This window comes from Chelon labrosus, assembly GCF_963514085.1.
Source record: "Chelon labrosus genome assembly, chromosome: 18".
NCBI lineage: Eukaryota > Metazoa > Chordata > Actinopteri > Mugiliformes > Mugilidae > Chelon > Chelon labrosus.
The window spans coordinates 12,225,519-12,244,911 of NC_140351.1; positions in this window are offsets into that span (position 1 = coordinate 12,225,519).

Below are 19,393 nucleotides of genomic sequence, written 5' to 3' on the forward strand. Positions count from 1 at the left end.
GACATTAATCCTGTTTTATCCGTCTGCTCACTAATCAGTTTGTCAAAGTCAGCCAGGATTTTCATTCCAGATAGAGCAATGCCTCGAGTATACAATTTTGTGTTTATTCTTCTTCTTGGCTTGCAGGGTCCTACCAGAGGAAACACAGAAGAAGACACTGCCAAGTTGAGAGGGGATTGGCAGCATGTGACACCATCCATGGGAGTGAGAGTCATAGTTGTTAAGACACTGCTTAATTTTAGCTGTTCTGGCATCTTCCTACCCCCTTATAGCGATGCCAAAAGGTGGCATGATGAGATACAAACGTACAACACTTCATCAATATAATTGATTAGTCTACAGTTGGGTCAGGATTTAGTTCAAGCTCTGGGCATGCAGCCCGCATCTATTGTGGCTTCTGTTAATTTTCCTAACAGTTCCTTTGTCACAAAAACACAAAAAAAACATGAATATTATGAGCTGGTGCCATCATCCTATGGTGCGATCACACCCACCGGAGGCATAGTGTAAAATTTATATTTGTTACATGCTCATGTATGGTACTTCCAGTTCCTCATTTCTGAATAACAGGGGTAGCTATGACAGATTTAGAAACCTGGCATCCCATTGTATTCTTATGTACTGCCAGTCCCTATGAGTCCCTTATTAACCGTGTCTCGTATTCTCTCCAGAAAAAAAGCAGATACACAGTAGCATAACCCAAGCCTCGTGATGTGGAGTCATGTGCGATGTTGTTTAGTAGGAAAGAAAAAGACATCAGTCTGCATTTTTAGGTAGCTTGATTCATGCAGTGGCTCTATCTGTTGTGATTAACATGGTTGTTTTTTCATGTGCTCAACCAGCTCGTACAGGAAATATGTCTCTCCAGTCTCATTGCCCTCATCAGTCCTATTGCAACAGGACTGATGTAAAGCAAGATGAGAAATCGCATTATTACATAAATGTCACATACATCAGGTTTTGGCTTCCGAACTACGGAAGTCAAAATGATCTACCTACATTATAAAATTAATTCAGTGCTGTGCCATGACGCTTTAAGCAGGACTAGTTGCTGATCATGTGACGACAACAACACGAGCGCCTCCGAGAGCCGGGTGAGGAGCCCAGTGGGTCGTTGCAGCAAACTAGCAGCGGTTCATAAAGTAATAATGGAAATAATTCGCTGAAGATGAAGCCCATACTACCGTGACATGTCAGTCCTGAAATACAACAAACGTGCTACTGCAATGCACACTCATCTGAAAAGGCATCCGCTAACGCTAGCAGAGGAACGGTGCAAATCCTCTCGACAGCAGTTAATTAACAACTTCACCAAATGTCCTGCAGTAACAGAGAGACGGGGGCTGCAAATCAGCAATTTGATGGTGAATTTCATTGTCTACAGTTATTAGACCTTTTGCTGCTATACACAGAAAAGGATTCGGAGACGTACTATTAAATGCTATTGACGGTGCTGATTTTTATAGGCTGTACATATCTGCAGTGCACAGTATTGATACGCTCATGTGTTTATGTTCAGTTTTGTTGTGTTCTATTAGTTAGTCCAGACAGTGGCTACTAGTTGCCAGCCTTAAGCCGACCTTTTGGTCCAGCACTTCCACTCATTTTAATACTTGAGTCGATATAAAATGGAAGGCTAACTACTTAGGTCAGTTAAGTTTTGCTGAGGAGATCTGAAACTGGCTCATCATTGGCTCCGTCATTGTATGTTATGTCAACCAAGTGTCAAATGCCATAGTGAGGATGGATGATAGACACATCTAAAACCTTTTTTTTTTTTTGAATAGCATAGCATTATTCACCCGCACTACCTTGGCGATCTACATGCTAATTGCGATCAACGCACTGAGCATCCCTGACATATGCGATTAATCCCATGACCACTCACTGTTGACACAGAGCATTCTGATTATAGCAGCTTTAAATATGTTACTCCAAGCATGCTTGGTGTGATCACACCTTTTCTGTAGGATCTGTATACATGTTGCCACCATAACATGAGGTTAAAGCCTTGCATTGATCGTGACGGATAACTATTAACACATACGCGCATGCAGCAGCAGCAGCAGCAGCAGCAGCAGCAGCAGCAGCAAGCACATGTTTTTTTTGCACATGAATACGCTGCGATCAGAGCTTTAAAAAAAAAAAAAAAGGAAAAGAAAATGAAATTTTATTATTCATCCCTGGTTTCTTTTCAAGCATTTAGATGGCGGTCACATCGATGCAATCCAATCAAACATGTTTTATTATGTGTCTCTCTCAAGGACACACACTGGTGATGGACACACACTGGCTACTTCGCCTTTGACCTTTTGGTGATGGAAAATCAAACTACTAGGTCACCCTGTTTCTGTGTTACCTTCAAGGGGAGGCGTTATTTGAATAGTACATTTGCATGATATCAAACAGTAGGAGGCAAGATATATTTTGCTCTCTTATTCTTGCCGGAATAATAAATGTCCCCCAACAAGTTGAAATTTTCATCTCAATCGGTCTACCACTGCTAGAGACGGCCGATAATGAGATCACAAATATCACATAACTGAATGTTAAGCATAAACGCATACATATATCTAGGAATGCTACGCGCATTTGCATAAACATGCAAGATTGAAAATGCAAAATAATTCATGGTCGGGTTGGAAATAACGCTACCAATTATTAACAGTCACCTCCGTTGGTTGGGGCGCAGTGTTCATGTTGTGTGCATGTTTAAAATCATGTCAATTATTTGAATTCCTTCCAGGAAATGATCAATTGCGCAGAAAATAGTGTACAATGATTGCTGATGCTAGAACGACATATGGGGAGTATCTTCAAGTGGAACAAAGTCAGCTCCTGCTTGTATTTAATGAGCAGGGTCATTATGTAGCATCTAAGAATACACCCTGAACTGGAGGCATCGAAGAAAGATGATTTATTTGTGCGATATACATATATGATGAGTGAAATGTTTGTCATATTGATCCCTCTGTCTTCCAGCTTTTAAGGGCCTGGCCTTTAAAGGGTTTGGGATTTTCTCTCCCGAGGGCTTTTGAATCACTCACCTTTAGCACTCTGAATGCATGGAGGTCAATTCCGAATCAACACGTCCTATTTCAAGCTCAGGCTGCCACTTCAAGTTAGTCGCTTGATTCCAAGCGAGCCATACTGTGGGTACATGCATGGTCGCTCCCAACAAGCCCAAACCATCAAGCGGGCTGCAACCGGATGCATAAAGGCAGGTCCACAAATTCCTGTTACCATTTCTGATCCTCCTAGAAATGATAATTTCCCAGATCAGCTACATGGATCCCTTTGAGTGTGTAGCACAAAGTGTAAAAGTGTAAACATTAAATATGAAATTGATCATAGACAATTTGAATCAAAAGATATTCAGTGCATATTGACAGCTTTAATGAGCAGTTACTATTTTTTGTTTTATGTGGTTTTACTGTTCTAACTTGTATTTAGCCTCCAAGCCAAAACGTACAATATAGATCCGCTTGAACTGTGAGTATCTTTCAAAGAAAATATAAAGCTTAATTAGTCATTTGCAATGGTAATTATCTTTAGCAATTTGTTAAGTTGTTAAAACTCTTCACTCTGCATATAACCTTTAACCATCACTCCTACAAACACCTCCCCTTTTATCTCTCGGTCACACTGTGCCGCACAGTATGTTGGCGTTAGTGTGCAACACGATCTTCATTTGATGAAATGAACGGCGTGTCCTTTCTTGACTGGAGTCTGCGATCTAACAACATAAAAAAGCTAATTCTGTGGTACTGTTACTGTCAGATGAGACATGCCAAGTCAAGAACGGAGAAGAAACAAAGCACTGCGGGTTAAATAGTTCTCCTCTGTGGTATTAAAAACATCCACTTCGTGACAGTGCAATGCTGTCAAGTTTACTGCGACGAGTGCCACACTCGCAATATTTCCCAGCGTCAAACTTGATCAGCTCAGTCCCTCTGTATTTATACTGCCTATCATAAACAGCGAAGAAGGCTGACATAAGAACTGGTGACAAATAAAGACAAAAGACGTGTGACACTAGGCCAGTTTCTGCAAATGAGTTATCGCAGAACTGATCCTCCAAAATGTTTGTCCTGCTGTGCTCGCCACTGAACAAGACCCCAGCATTTAATGCTTGCCAGCTTGCCTGGGGCAAGTAAAGTCTGTCTGGAATGTGTCATGCAGATGTCTGACTGGGAAAGTGAAAAATAAATGTGATATCTTAATCAATGTTTCTGAGTTTGTGTTGTTGTTAGTACCTACTAAAGTTAGCATCCGAGACTGTGCTTCTGACTGTGTGGCTGAAATTGCTCATCCAACCAATTAAAAGTGCCCGGAAGACACAATGGAGTGAAACAATCGCAAAGTTGAAGAAATTCAATGATTTGATTCAGCATGACCACAATGAGGAAACAAAGTTTTGCTTCACCTGCTGGGAGTTCCAAAAGAAAGCAGACATTCATTCAGTCATTCATTTATTTTCCGTGATCGCTTGTCCCTCTGGAGGGTCACAGCAGGGCTGGAGCCTATCCCAGAACACAATAGCCTGGCTCAATCCCCCACCCCCACCCCCTTGCCCAATGACAGGTCGCCAGTCTATCACAGGGCTAACACAGAGAGACAGATAACCAATCACACCTACAGACAACTTAGAATCACCAATGAACCTAACAAGCATGTCTTTAGACAGTGGGAGGAGGCCGGAGTATTCGGGGAGAACCCACGCAGACACAAGGAGAACATGCAAACTCCACACAGAAAGGCCCAGGTCAGCCAGGTTGGTTTGAACCTGGAACCTAAGAAAGAAAACAACGTTCAAATTTGACTTTTTAGCTTTTTTGAAGCTAAGACAAATCTCCCCCTGTAGCTGGACCATCTGTAACAGTGTTCTTTAGAAAAGCTTTATAAATGTCAAGTTTACCTCACTTCCAAACTCACATTTAGCATTTACGTATTTTCTTTATTTTTTGAATTAATGTCAGCCATTGGGCATCTCAAACAGCTTGACCATCTGCAATTAATGTCAGGCCCTGTGCAAATTCTCCATGTTATAACTACCGTATGCACCGGTTTATTTTCTGGTCCAAAACAAACCTAAACTTTCAGAACGTACCATTATCCTCAGTTTAAGCCACAATAGAAAGACATCCTGTCCTTCTTATATAGTATTTAGTTCAATTAGGGTTAAAGACTGATTATTACTCAAACTTTAGCACAGTTATCCTATCACCAAATGCTACAATAGAATCTACGTCAGCTACATATAGTGTTTTCCAGAGATGTTAATTATATTGGGGATAAAAACACAAAAATAATTATGGAACCCAATCAGGCAATAGATAAAATCATGAGAATCATAATTATGGATAACTTAATTAAAACACCATTGGCATACTGCTCAGAGGACTAATGAAAAATAATAAAGTAGATAGATATCAGTGACTGGGGGAGGGATTTGATAGTGACCAGCAAACTATTAAAGACTTGAATGGCAACATTCACCCTTTCACACACCAGAGAGGTCCAGAGAACCAAACCGGCAGTGTAGGAAAATGTGCAACAGACTTCAGGTTGTATTCAGAGCTCTTTATATGCGCAAAAACGGTAAGACAATGCCACCACTTTGCATCGACTATCTGGAGAAAATCAGACGTTTCATAATGGCTGAGATTTAGAGCAAAAGTCAATTTGGTTGCAAGTTTCTGTGATAGCGCTCAAAGATTTTGCCTCAAGAAGCAGAGATTGTTTTTTTTTTTTTTAAATTGCGGAGGCAACTGTGCACAATTGCATCCAATTTGTATGAGTGCTGTCTGTCTTTTGTATACAGCAGTTGTATACTCAAGAATTGCTTAAAAAAAGGGACATAAATCCTTTCAAGAGCAACAATAGCTGGGTTATCTAAGCACTAAAGTGACATTAACAAACCCTCTTCTGTTGTGCATCGAATTTGGAGCTATCTCAGAGTCATACGAATCTCACTGAGTGTAATTTCACTTTTCTTCTTTAAACACTGGCTGGAACATGGGGGGGTTATTTTGAGTAACACGCTCGTCTCGCCGTCTCTGTGGAGATTAACTTTTTGTTTGCTTGTTTTATGTACTTGCATGCATGCAAGCCAACGCTCAACCATTTACTGCTTATTTAATAAGCCGAGGCAGAAAAGACAAGAGGCTGTGATACAGTCTCCCCTTGAACTCGTTGCCTAAAGGTTGCTGTGGCCACGCAATCCTTACTGACATGTAAATAAAAAAAACAACATAACAATTGAAATAGAACAGGCCAACGCAGTGGAAGCTGGTTTCTGTTTGATGTCCATAAGAACCTAATCACTGTGTCACAGAAGCAAGGTATCTAGGCAACCAATATAGGGACAACAACAACAAAAAAATTAAAAAATACACAGTATGGTTTAGTTTTTTAGTTTAATTATTTTAAGGTTAATTGTATGTTGCACTTCATTCCAGATTACAGCTTTTGTTCAACCTTCACAGTCAAATGGTGTGTAATCTACATGCTACAACAATGCAGCCGGGGTGCTATTGTATAATTTGCAAACACAGCTAAATGCAACGCATGTTTTCAATTTGCAAACATCTCATTTGCCACATGAAGTCCACGATCTCGTAAAAATGAGAAATAACCTACGGCGCGATAAATGATTGAGGAGCCTTTAAGTCACAAATTATTTCTACGAACAACAAATCTTCTTTTTTTTCCTTTTTTTTTTTTTGCAATTAGAATTCTGATGCACATTTAGAAGCAGTTATCCTTCTGTCTTTTTTATTTATTTTTTTTCAACATCATCCAAATCGATTTGGAAAACTAATTCAACTAAATGAAGATGAAAGCTGGAGATGGTAAACATTGGATTTTTTTTTTTGCCTTGATATATTTCTGCGAGATTAGTTGTAATGGCTCATTCTAATGAAAGCGATGAAGTGTGGCAGTAACTGTTTATAAAGAAAAAAAAAATTGATTCAAACATCCTCCCGTGTGCTCAGTTGGTCCAGCCCGGGAGATCTCAAACTCCATCCTCTGCTAAGTTTAAAAAAGCCTCCTAGTAGACTGCTGTAATATATGCATGCTTCAGAAATATTCATGGAAAGTAGGGAAATGCGCAAAGCAGAATCGGCTCGCAGGGGTTGTAAAACACAGAGCTGAATAACAGCCCTTTTCATACTGAAAAGTACCACAGTGGTTATCTTTAACACCCAGAAGTTCAAATAGTGTAATCTAGTCCAGTCACATATGGCAGTTATATGATTAATCAGCACTGACATATACATATTATAGTATTTTCTCTGTTAGTAGTATTAAATGATTAATACAGCCACAGTGTTATTTTAGTCAATATTAAAGATAACTCTAATCGCTGCGCACCAGCACTTCCCAAGTAGAGCTGTTCCGTGTCAAGGATTTAAATTCAGTGGCCATCGCGGAGCAGCAAATTCTTCATTTATGCATTTCACACTAAAGAGACTCCCAGTAATCTAACTTTAATGGCCTGACAATGTCTTAACATCACAGACGTATATCATTCTCTCGTGTCAACATTAACTTATTCCGGACCGCTGATCCAATACATGGAAATATGCAGAATAAATGTGTTTTTGCAGATACGTCCACAGACGGGGCTGACGAATGACAGTCATTTGCCTCAGGACATGATCACTCTCAATTTTTTTTTAATATATATATATATATATATATATTTTTTTTATCTCACATTAGTGGCAGCACTGACAATGGAAAATTGGGCAATCAGGTATTCCGCGTGACAGCGATATATTTCAGTCCGACCCCATGTATGTTTAATGTTTGCTTTGGTTGTTCTGTGGCAAATATGTCAGGTGTACGGACAAACAAACAAATTACTGACTATTGTTGTTTGTTTTTCTGATGGATGCTGTGCGGATTTTGCACGTCAGGGTAGTGTGGGCTTCTTAAAGTGGCTTAAAGCATCACGGCACAGCTGTAAAGTCAACTAGTTGACTAGTCGGTACAACCCCTACACCACGGTAGCCAAGAAAATGGGGGACAAGCTTCTTGGAGATGTGATAAGCAGTCTTGTAGCCTTTGTTTTTAACGTCGCAAAAGGTTATCCTGATGCCCTCCGGGAAGCCATGCGCGGAAACAAAAGAACAGGTACTTTAAGAAAAATACACTTGACCCGACTGTCTATCAAGGGCTAAACACTATAATCTAGCGTTTCAAAAGCTTTGAAAGGTAGCCCTTTGTAAAGAAAATGTGTTCATAAAAGGCTCTATAGGGAGAGACTGTCACTGGACCTAAAACACCTACACCTACAGTGTAACTACCGGAAGTTCCTCACAGGAAACCGATTGGGCCGCACCCCTATGGAGCTGACGCAAGTGCATACCCTACCTTGAAGTCTGGCAACTTTGGTTATTGGGTAATCTTGAGATCTCATGGATGTTGTGGGGGAAAAAAAATAAATGGTTGTCTTTAAATCCAAACTTCTTTTCTAACCTAACCAAACAACAGCCTGATACGGGACACAAACCCAAGTCTCCTGGCCTTATTATGTTGCCCTGTCCAGTCTTTTCTGCAAACATTCATAACTGCTGTTTTGTGAGTGATTAGCAATTAACCGACTGCGTTATTTGGGTGCGATGGTGTATTGGAACTGAAACAATAAAGAATCTATACATGTGTTGCCATTTTCCGGCTTCCATTAATGTCCACCACATCATCTTGTGGGGTTTTCTTTTTTTTTCCAGCCAAAATAACTTTTGAATGATGCACAGTGCTACAGACTGATTACTGACTCCATACTGGCGAAGGATCTTCAAGATACTGATCAAAACGGTTGATCAGTGACATACTGCAACCATCTCTGGACACCATTTGTGTCACATTATGGTTAGATAGTGAAAGAAATAGAGATAATTCAATATGGTTTTATCAGGACATGGAAACGAACAGGGTTTACTAAAAATACTGAGCACCAAAAGAAAAAAGAAAAAAAAAAAAGTACATCTGACCTTGTCACTACCACCCCCGTTCACAGTCCTGAAAATACTTGCTAGACATCTGAGGTCATCCGTGGCTCTGACAAGTCTGTAAGCTATCTGGCAGCTGTCAGTCTTGATGTAACCACTTGCAGAGGCCCCAGCTGGTCAGCTCACCCTTATTTACGGGATGAAATTGAGCCTCTTCCCACTCACCTGTTCCCTTCCTCTCCTTGTTATCCGTTAATGTGATTGGATAGATCCAATAATGGAATATGATGTATTATTTATCAGGATGCGTTAAGCATGACTTATTGAGTGAAGTTTGTCCAGCTTACCTCCAGTAACAATTGAGCACTGATTTCAGTTTTTCTGCTCTGTCAGTTGATATGTTAAAAGTCAAAATTGTCCAGTAACAGAAGAAAATGAACAAAAGGAAACAAATGACAGCTTTAGGGTCATCTGCTAACTTTATCTTCCGAAACTCTGGGACCTCAGATTATTAGTTTCGCCACATTGGCAGTGACTGCTGAGTGTAATATCTGGAGGCCCGTACAATTAACACAGAGCTGGATCTAGCCTCTGGCCTGAGAATAAGTAGAAGGCAATTATAAAACACCAGAGCCTAGTGAGAGCGAAGGGAATGACAAAGCCATCTTCCCAATGACAGTGAAGTGGGTGAAACACAGGGGACATATTAATGAAATCAATGAAAAATCAGCAACACATTTCAACCTGTTTGGTATGATTATCACAGATTTGAAGCCTATTTTAGATTTAGATCTGCTTTGGTTTAATATTGAAACTTTAATTATCTAAACTAGAAAACATTAACAAGTATTCCATTTATATTTATAAGTGGTTTATGCTTGGATGGATCTGGCTGGTGTTAAATGCAAAAATAACCCCTTTTTTTTTTTTATTTTCTGCAGTCACTGTGGTTTGGCTTTTTGCATTAACTTTTATATTTAGTATGAAAGTATGTCACTTGCATGACTAATTGGTGGACATACAGCACATACGGCCAGTGTATGTTCAGTAATTCCTGACTTATTTAGAAAAAAATGTGTGTTACAATTGCCCCTGGTTTCTCCAGATGAAATGGTGTGACATGTCAAGCCTAAAACTATATTGGACCGTGTCCATTTGAAGACATCCACTGATCTCGGCATCTATTTCCAGACAAGATGCAATACCTTTCTTGGGACAAACAAGTCTCTGTGCCACAGTAAACATGTCAAGATGTGTGTGGCATCTAACCAGACATTAGGTGGGACAAGAGGCCACCCTGTGTGATATGTGAGGGTGATGGTGAAGTCCACAGCACACGGCGAACTCACAAACTTTTTTTTTTTTTCAGAAATGAGCTTAACAGTGGAGAAGATTAAATTCAGACATGGTATAGCAATACGCTATCAGAATTTAGCAGAAGAGATGTCACTGCTGAGCCGGTGGGGAACTGCGGGAGGAAAACAGCTTCTGGTAATTATATTTACTTGATGAATGAATCATTTAACGCTTATGCATATCACTTTAAGAGAGATACGCATCTTCACAGCTGTGTACGGACCACCCTGATCACAATATCATGTATGCTTGTTGTACTCTCAGTGAAACTATACTTTAAAAAAAAAAAAAAAAAAAAAAAAAAAAAAAAAACACATAAAAACAATCCACCAGCAGCCATCAAAAGGTTCTGATGCATTCTGACAGCTTGTCAACACTTTGCAGGCTGAGCCAGACAGCTAGGTCAGCTACCTCATCAGCCATACCGGGATCTGTGAAAGTGTAGCATTCTTTTGTTTAGCAGACATATGTTGCCTTCAAATGGAGTATGTGGAAATGCACGAAATGCTTGCTATTTAAGTGGCAACACAAGTTGTAAGTCGTGAGAACACTGCTAAGCAAATGTTGGCGTTCATAAACAACAGAGGCTAAGTTGTTAGCAAGCTAATGACCGGGTGATTCAGTGTAGCAAATTGAAAAGCAACACGAAAGGACAAAGCCACTGGGAATATCAACATTTTGCTTATTATAAAATTGTACAAAAAAACTGTACAACTAAATGGAATGTGAACACCACAAAAGGGTCACCTCATTTGAAAGGAAAAACAATGTGTATTTCTTCATCATGCTAACACTTGCTAGTTAGCTCGGCATACTACATCACTTTGGGAGAGCCACTAATTTTGCCTAAAGGCTCTTTTAGGATACTGTGGGACTAGACGCCATAACCTAGACATGTTCAACCCCATGGCGGTCCTCGAAGAAAAGTTATTGGATCACCAAATTGAGCCACAGCTGTCTCATAGCAACATATGTATGAAGGAAGTGTTGTACGGTAGACGTTGATATCGTTACGCTGATGAGTAGAAACTTGGACCTAACGTCGGAATGATTTTGACAACATTTCAAAGCAGTTATTGTACCACTGCTATTTCAAGTGATGGACCGAACAGCATCGCCAGCCCTAAAGCCACAACCACCAGGGTGGTTAAAAAAAGGGAGATTTAAATATGCAATACATATGTAGGAATGACACAGAGAAAGAGAAACCATGTGTGCACCTTCTCACCCCTGTTTTCAATTCGAGGGAAAATTATTCAGTAACTATGACAGCAACTGGAAGGGAATGCAGCTTGTGACTAGTAACAGTGCATGGCACAATTTCTTGCAATGTGGGCTGAAGCTCGAACAGAACTTTGACCTGCCAACTCAGTAGGACAGGGTTTGTTTCCTGGGTGCCCCGGCCGAAAATTTGCACCATAAGCTCTGTTTATTTGCAATGTAAAGAACCATTGGGGCGACTGCCTGATCTGAAAATTCCTATTTAATACCCTTTTCAGCGCCAGAGCAGGAGGGGAGGATTGGCGGATAGGGATCTGCTAATATGACAAAATAAGTTCACTTGTTTCCAATTGCAATTGACTTGCCGTTCATCGAGTCATGTGGAAGGGAGCATGCTCAAGATTGTACTCGCCGTGCCAAGCGGAAAGCGCTCTAAGCTGGGAGGAATGGAGCCCAGTGCATTTTTCCGAAAGGTTGCCAATAAATATTCCGACACAATGTGGCTGATTTCCTGGGGACAAGACGCCAGAATTGTTTGACGTCTTATTAGGTATTAAGATGTCTTGTTTAAGAATGTTGTGAGAGGCTTGGCTAATTAAATTGGCTTTCAAGCAGCGTGTGACTGGTGTGCATTGTGCATTGATGTGTCTGGGAACAGGCTGACAAATACTCAATGCTTGAATGTCTCAATAATGAAAGGGTGTTTTTTTTAAAAAAAAACAAAAAAAAAAACTATGGCTGAGCATTCTTTATTCTGCCGCTTCTGATTTACAATAATGTAATGAACAAGATGACGCATCAGCTTCTGCAGAGACGCGTGCACGGTACTGACACATAGACATGAACACTTGTATCTCTTTTGAACTTCAGTCACATGACAGATGATGGCTGTAAAGGTCATGCTGCAGATTAATTTGAAAGACAGGCGGTAATAGACAGATGGACATGAATGGATGCAGATGGAGTACTGGAAGAGACGCCGTCTCTGTGATCAACAATAATATATGGAGCGGAGACCTTTAAGAAACAAACAATTGTGTTTAAGTCTTTAAAAGCAAATGTCGTACATCAAAGTGGATGGACCGCTGACGTAATTACTTATCATTCTTCTTTAGATTAGTTTTTATAAGCACTGATACTCGAATATGCGGAGGTATAATACACTTCCGCAGTACTACTTCCCACTGGAAGAGTACAAGAGAGACCAAAGCATCTTGATAATGTGAGCATGAGGAAATGCTCACAGCAGAGGCTAAGAAAAGGTCACCTTGACAGAAAAGAATTAGAAAATGGCAGAAATGTCAGGAGGCATTTTTATTAAAATGCCAATATTTTGCTATATCAGTCTAAACAGGTCATCAAGATAAGACCTTTATGCTGTTTTGCCTTTCTGTCAGATTCTGGCATTTTCTACAAGGGGGATCATATAGTCTCATTTCATTCTGAGAAGGGGAAACTTTGCCTTTCACGCACTTTATATTTAAATCTTTCTCTGGAGTGCATTTGAACTGCTGTGTCCAATTCCTGTCTGTTCACTGTGTGTGTGTGTCTCGCATTTGAGACACAAATTGGTTGTTACCTGTGACAAACGTAAAATTGGACATCCTGTAGTATCAAATATATGTTTTCCTCTAATTCAAATTGTCTAAATAACACATCCCATCAAATTTCCCCCCACCGCCGCCACAAATATATTCAGCATGATTTAGCTCGCAGTTTAATACAATTTTGAGTCGGTATATGAGCTGCGCTGTTTACCGAATGAGTTATTCATACATTTTATTTCCTTGCAGGTACATGGTGAAATTGATGGAATATGTGTCACATCACTTTCTGACATCTGCTCATATTCATCAGCCTCTAAGTCCTTGCACAGGTTCCTTCATTAGAGAGGTGACACAAAACTCCATCAAGTCTTGATACCCCCCTAGCACCTGAGCTAAATTGGATTTTAAATAAATGCCAGAGTGAGTTTTACATTAACGCCGGGAGAGAACGAATGTAAGTCTGGCGTCAGGTTCGAGGCAGGAACGCCCAGTTTGTTGTAAGATAATGTCACGTAGGGTGTTGCCGTCGCCATTTGTCTGGCCTGAAAATGGCACAGACTGTGAAATGTGACAGGCTGGGATTTTAGTCTTATTCACTGCCTGTCTCTTAGGTGACATTTATTTCCAACACGTCCTTAAGTTAATTACCTTTTTAAGTTCTAAGGTTTTACAAAAATGCTTAGACTAGAAATGACTGATTTATAAATGGGCTTCTTTCACTTGACCTATTTTAACGTATAACTCAATACTGACTTAGCACCACTTATATTGGAACTAATAAACTTTTTGTTGTATTTTAACACAGCTTTTGGACATTTAATTTTCTTTAGGGTTGAACCCCAAAGAGATTTTTCCGGCAATACAAATTAGTTGATCTGGATTGGTCAAAAATGCAATACGAACAGGTAGAGAGGTAGAGAGCACACATACTGTACCGACTCGGATATGTAATAATACTGGAGTAGTAGGAACAATGGCACTTTACAACCAATCTCAGTGTTTCCCACAAAAATTCTAGTGTCTTAATAAAAGCCCATAATTATGATGCTATCCCAGCTATTAAAAACAATTTACACAGTATATGAAATGTCTACACATAAAATAAGATCATGCGTTTTATATCAGTCCATCTTTAAAACACCATAATAATGCGGATATTGCTTTAACGACAAACAAGCAGCAGCCTGTGCCGCCCGTCTACAGGGATATTAAACAAAAGGCCGTTGAGACGTGGCACTCCATGGACAATTGTGTCCAACATTAAATAAAGTATCAGCAAATAAACCTAATTTATAGTAAACAGTAGACTTTTGATCTAGCTGTTTTAGTCAGGTCGTATGAAGTTAAACTGGTTCACGTTGCGTCTGGAGTCTGACCAACTCTCGTTAAATAATTGTAAACCTCCATGGTATTAGGGTGGCGGCCTAGGGAAGGGGAGGGAGACATGCTTTGAGGAGCGATAGGAAAACACTTCTTGTTTGAAACTTGCAAAAATATTTCCGATGAGACCATGGCAAAGCAAATTAGACCCTGGCGGGCCGCCATAGCATTAGCGTTGTATGGGAAACCTTGAATCTACTTATTTCCTCAAATAAAACCCATTATGACTTCTACTTCCAGAACAGGATATTCTCTCTCTTGCACTCTCTCTCTCTATATATGTCTATATAAGTTTCCCTAACCATTTCCACCGTTTCACCAAATAGGTTTCCCCTAAAAACTGTACCAGCTACTTTCAATCTATATGTGGAAGATTGGGGGGAAAAAAGGGTAAAGCAAAAATTATGTAAAAAGTATGGTGCCAAAAAATGTTTATATACCCTTAATATAAAAGTATAAAGCTAGACATTTAATGAGCTTATAACCACTGACTCTTAAGTGAGCCCTCTAAAGCTAAATTCTCTCGTGTGATCTCCCCAAAGGTCACTCCAATCACACGATTTTCAATGGTTCTATTTCATGTCAGCTACCGCAGCAGATGCACACTCCCACTCCTCAGTGTAGGGTCTGGAGAACGTATGAATTACCTTTTGATGTTTCGGCTCCTCTGATCCGAAAGCAATTACTCGGTGAAACCTGTAATAATTAGGATGAATTAAAGTACAGTTAAGAATGAAACGGAGGAAATTACATTTGGAACAAGCTGATTGCGCCTCTCACACAGCTGTTCCTGGGAAATGTGGCTGGAGACAAAGTGAGATCGAGTACAGCCGTATCTCTGCCTTGTTTTCTCAATCGAGAGCAGTGAGGCTTCTGATCAAACCCAGCAAAGCAAATGCAAAAGCATGATCGATATCCTCGGCCAGTGACCTGATCATATTTTTTTTTTTTTCTCTCTGCACTGCTCTCTCTTTTCTTAGATTATGACCTGATAGATTGGATAGACGAGGCCGACCCTATGATGGCCACCTGCTCTCAAGAAGCAACTTGATTTTTTTTCTTCCAAGAATAGCAAAGAACAAGCAACACTCAAATGCCTCTCCACAAATAGGATGTGATATTGCGAAGACAGGCTTACCGAAGAAAAAAAAAAAAAAAACAGCAGTTGCGGTCAAATTTTGTGTGTGATGGAAATGACCGGTGTTCACGTAGCGCCCCCTGATTTTACGATTAAATGCATATATAATGTCCCAGTTGGGGTGGGTCTTGTCACCATGATGCCCAAGAAAATAAAGAGTTTGCTGCAGATGGAAGAAGTTTTGCCTTGTAACATGTGTCTAGCTTTAGGAAAAGGTCCATTTTAACAAATACCATATTTCTTCAAATCTAACCAGGTAGTTGTGCTGCCTGAACCTAACCAAAGGGCAAAGAATGAAAGTACTAATATAAAAAAGTACATGAGTCATCTATACGAAAAAGTATGGTTCGACAGAGGACACAGACACCAGTATTCTGCTTTATAGTACAAAATTCGATTCACACACCAAGCCTCGTATGAGTCTGGTAACATGTCATAATGAGGTGTGTTTATGTGTGCGCGCAATTGGATAGTCCTGCAACTAATCGGAGCCAGTGTGTATGACTATGTCACTGTTAACTCGTTCGTCCGTCGCCGCGTAAGGCCCGTAGAAATGATTTGATGGGTCCGGCAGATTTTTGGAGAGGCATAATCAGTTCTCAGCAAAGTGACTCCAGTCCAAAGTAGATACACAAACATATCAATACTCGTAAACATAACCCTACTCTAAAACCCTCCCCATATACAGGTACCCTGCCTTGGGACCAAGAGTACAAGAAAGAGAAGAAAAAAAAATGCTTAGATAACATGATTGATTAGAGATTGAACTTCTTTACATACTCAATGAAGGGAGACCACACTCTAATGTATGTGTTGCTAGAGTCCTTCAGTGTATGTATTTTTTTTTTTTTTTAAGCTGAAGCAGAGATAGAACCTCCTGAATCCATCTCCTAAAGGGCGGGCATTTGTTAGATTTCCAATTCATTAAAATCACCCTGCGAGTTAAAAGACTACAGAATGCTATTGCTCTCTTTTGTGTATTAGTGGCACATATTTCTGAGGGTGTGACTCCAAATACAGCAGTGAGTGGACTGGGTTTAAGGGATGTGTTGCATAGAACTGACAGACAGTCAAAAATGGAGGACCAGAACATGAGGCCCAGTGATACTTGGTTGCCACACCTGGGACTAGTATATTTTAGCTAGCCTATCATTGGAGTAATGCAACCTATGGAAAACCTGGGCAAGGAAGTTTTGAGGCTGGCCTCCCTGCTAGCACGCACCAAGATTGTGTTGCTCTTTGCAGAGTTTAACCATGTGTGCCATCATGGGAGTCATTTGGAATTGGCCTATTTTGATGTTTGATGATTTTTGATTTACATGTAAGCTACAGAAATGTTGGTCAGATTCGGATCACCATGCAGTACCAATTTCCCGAAAGATGCATAAAATTAGTAAAACAACGCATACATTAACATTAATAATGTTCTGGTACAGTAATACAGCTCTCTAATTAATTAAATTGCCCCCAATCACATTAATAAAGTAGTATAATGTTTTTATCCTGCTGGATTTTGCCAAGATTTTAAGAACCAAAGTTGTGTTTTTTAGCACAAAACACTCTTGTCAAGACGGTACCAACAACCCCTGATTAAATACATTTTCCCTGGTGGAATAATGCGGCTAACACATTTTCACCTCCTCTGTTCATTTGCTGTCAAAACAAGTCATGTGTGTCAACCCCTTTTATCAGCTCCGCACTCAGCACTGCTCAAGATAAATCCCTCCGAATCTTCCACTGTGCCGCTTATCACTTACTGTGCCATGCTGTGGTCACAGCAAACGCAGAAGGAAGGAGGAAAAAAAGTCCACACACGCCCGGACTTGTGTGTCCTCAACGCGTGTCCTCGACTCACCTCATGTGCTCAAATATATCGGCAAACGTGACGCACCACAGTCCAGACACGTACAGTAAGGCACAATGAAATGATTACGTACTTGACTAATTGAGAGACTGACAGAAAATGATTACGTTTCGAGACAACATACTGGCTCCAGCTGCTCGAACAAAAGGACGTGCAGCTTTTCTTTGTCATCTATAGCTAATTGCGTACAGCAATTAATTCATCTGATGGTTATTTTCTAAACTAGCCAAATGTGAAAAATCATATTAATAAAAAAATAAATAAATAAATAAATCAGATTATCTAAAAAGCTTGTACTTAAGAATGTTAGGACTATTTAATTTCAAAAACCACCAATTTTATTAACTGTCAGAATGAATTTTCTTTTGAGTGTACCAACTAATTGCTTAATTACCTAATCCTTTCAGTTGGGAAATTAATCGTTGGAGGTTTCAAACTGTTACTCAAACACAGAAAACAAAATGAACATGACATGCCAGCCAAATCTTTAGAGGAATATTTGACTACTGACTATTTGATTTTGAACACAGAGATCGGTTGAGAAAATAACCAGCAGATTAATTGACAAAGAAAATAATCATTAGCCACTCTCACTTTAGTATTGTGAATAATTAAATCCCCCCAAATCAGTCTCTGTTAACAAGTGGCACTTTGGAAAATGCCACGGAAATAATTTTGAAAGGCATACACAATCAAATCAGCAACAGTAGTCGGTCTCAATGCTCAATCTCTCGTCTCGTAATCCAGACAAACAGCTGCTGCAGCTGGAAATGCAGATGCACCGCTGCCTGTCCAAATTAACACGGATAAAACTATTATTTACAACCCAAACATCATTGATTTATTTATGAAAAGTGATTTATTTTCCGGTGTGTAGACTTTAATAGGTTCTGATAATCTCAGTGTTCCCGTGCCACCCCCGCCCCCCACTTCAACTTCTACAGCCAGTTTGTGTGTTTCCCTGAGTGTGTGTGAGCGGGACACATAAAGAAAATTGATGCTTTATGAGACGCTACCTCCGTATAATTGCACAAGGATCATTACTGTAAACACACACAATCAACTATTTCAGCGTGCGACATACAAACAAGAAAAATAAACTATTTACCTGCGCCTTGTTTCCTCATATACCTTTATAATGAAGACCAATTAAAGGGTGCACTCTGGAAAGCGGCTTGGCAGAGGCAGGATGAATACATTCTGACATGCCTCATAGCACCGGGATAATTAGGTGTGCTGGATGCAAGAAAAGGGCTGTGCACATTTTCGACTGCGAGCGAGGAATTGGCACCGACCTTTTGGGAGTATGTATGAGATTGGCAACAGTCACTAGAGAAAATGTTTCCCACAGGGCAAAATAGCTACAGGCATCTAGAGCCGGTGGCAAGATGCTTTTGAGCAGGAATGGTAATACCACAGAAAAAGTCCTGTTGGCCTCCTGGCAGAGTCTCTTACAGTAAATGGGATTGTCGCCCCAGGTTAGACTTACTTTTACATATTTATTTATAACTCTTAGCAAATGTAGAAAAAAAAAGTCGGTTTGACTGGTTCAATTTGTCAAATAATTAGTTAAGGAAGCAAATAAAGTAGATTTATGAAACTATAAAAAGAAACAAACTCCAGCAGATAGAGTAATATTGGAAAGTATTTGATGTTCTCAAGATAAACAAGCAGGGGCTGATGCACTGCAGACATGTGGACGTGTCAGGCGTTGTACTCAATACCGCTACCGTAAAGTTTTCACTTAATGTGCGCCAAATTAGCCCGGCAATTAAGAACGAATGACACTGACATTAATTATCCCAAGTAAAACTATTAGCTTCATTATGCGCTCAAGCAGCAATGGGGGGGAGAGAAAAAAAAAAAAAGAAAGCTCTGTGGGGAAATACGTTCATCACTAAATCAATCGCTTCTCGTCACCGAAGCC